Genomic DNA, 2,500 nt, shown 5'->3' with positions numbered 1-2,500 from the left:
AACACAAAAAGTTTAATTGGGTCAGGAACCAAGAAAAAAAACCAGAGTTCAGTAAATAAGAAAAGTATGACACAAGGATCCTTCATCAAAGGATGATCGAGTCCTGCGTTATCATATTTTACAGGATATTATGGAACTGCAATGCCTCACGTGCACAATTCGACTTAGGAAACTGTGGCTGAATTCTGGCAAGGCCTCGAGAGCAGTAACCAAAGTGCCCCCTATCGAATAATCCGAATGGCGACCTCATGGGTTAGTTGGCGTTGGTTTCGAGCTGAGAGTGAGAAATGAGTCCATGATGAGGCGGAAAGCCTCTGATTCTAGTTTATATTCTTTAAATCTTTCCAACTAGCGGTATCGCTTATATTTCTCAATATATATAAATATATACACATACATACATACATATATATATATATTATATATATATATATATATATATAGATATAGATATATATTTGTATATATTATACATGTGTATATATGTATATATATATATATATATATGTGTGTGTGTGTATATTATACATGTGTATATATGTATATATATATATATATGTATGTGTGTGTATATATATATATATATATATATATATATATATATATATATATATGGATGTTGCAATATGCTTTTAAAAGTATACGACTGAAGACAGCGTTTTTACCTGAGGCCCTTGGCAGATAAATAAATTACATTTTAATTGCATCAAAAGGATTTTTTTTAGATTAGTTTTAAAATCAAACATTTTTCAAAAGCATTATCCCGACGGAATCATAGTCTCCAGATCATTTTTAAGAAAAAGGAGACCTGAAGAGCAACCTTTGAAGAAAAATATCGTTCACAGAATATCTTAAGTAAATACAGCAAAGATATTCGAAAAGCATTGTCGCGAATAGCGTTCATCTTCCCTTATGCTGTAAATAGACAGAATAATTAATTCATGTATAGACAGTTAACGTAATAAAGACAATAGAATAGATTTAGACGGGAAAAAACACTTCCCTCCTCTTCGTACTTTTCCATTCCATTTATCCACTTTAGTCTGTTTGTTTAGTAACGCCGTGAACCGTACACTCGAAATTTATAGAGAAATAAGTCCCCGAAATGATGGTGACAGGTAGCTTCCGTTGCTTTATTGAGCTTAGATAAAACATATTGGATCCTGTTTTGGAGACGACGTATTTTTTTTTTTTTTTGGAGGGGGAGGAGGTGGGGTAGGGGATATTTATATCCCCTCAGGAGAGTTGGCTTCTGGCTTCCCGAATCCCATTGGCACCCTTAAAGGCGTAACCCCCGGCAGTATATTTTGAGATTTCACTCCGAAAAGGGAACCCCGTTAACTTTACATCTCCCTTTTTATCTTCCAGGACAGAGGTTTCCTCAGTGTCAGAAGCTCTTTTGTTTCTGATCTCTTTCTTTCCATAAAGGATTTCGGTCGGATGACTGTAGCGTTTGATTTCTCGGTTTAGTTTTATTATAGGAGTAAACGTTTCGAAGACATTTGATGCTGTTATGTACCAATTACGTTTCTTGTAGTTTCCTTATTTCCTTTCCTCACTGGGCTATTTTCCCTGTTGGAGTTCTTGGGCTTGTAGTTTCCTGTTTTTCCAACTAGGGTTGTAGCTTAGCAGGTAATAATAATAATGATAATAATAATAATAAACAGGTAATAATAATAATAATAATAATAATAATAATAATAATAATAATAATAATAATAATAATAATAATAATAATAATAATAATAATGATAAATAGAGGTGCAGTTACCTTTGTTTTAAATTTCGCAGGGTGAGGATAAGCCTATATTTGTCTCGTTAAAGAAAAATCATTAGTATGAGTTACCATACTATATATATATATATATATATATATATATATATAGATATATATATATATATATATATATTTAAATACAAATATATATATATATATATATATATATATAGGCACTTGGTGTGTATCGCGTAAGTGGTTCTGTTCTCAAACTAAGTCTGCTGCTCGATAGCATTACGTTAAGGCGTATGCATACGAACAGCGCGGTATTGAGCATTTGCTGTATCGCTAATGATGTTAGTCTAGAATATAATTACATGGTTTTTGACTTGAAGACTCCTCTCTCTCTCTCTCTCTCTCTCTCTCTCTCTCTCTCTCTCTCCTACGCCATAGACAGCTCCCTCCTCATAAATATACGGAATTGTCCACTTTTTATTCATTAACATTCCTCAAAACTCGTGTTTCTAAGAAACAAGTTTTTGTTTTGTTTAATTTTGAGAAAATGAATATAACTAGTAATGATATGTCTTTAGTCATTACTCTTTCTTGGGTATTGTTTGCCCTGTCTATCAATATATGATTTCATAAAATAATCGAAATTAACAGTACCTTATGTTTTCTTTCCCTCTACAATAATTTTTATATCATATTCCATAGTAATTATTAGCTTGTCCCGTTTTCATTATTTGATATTATATATCCGCAAATAAGAAGTTCTTATGT

Source organism: Palaemon carinicauda, chromosome 22, assembly GCF_036898095.1.
Source record: "Palaemon carinicauda isolate YSFRI2023 chromosome 22, ASM3689809v2, whole genome shotgun sequence".
NCBI classification, from domain to species: Eukaryota; Metazoa; Arthropoda; class Malacostraca; order Decapoda; family Palaemonidae; genus Palaemon; species Palaemon carinicauda.
Note: the sequence above shows the minus strand (reverse complement) of the source record.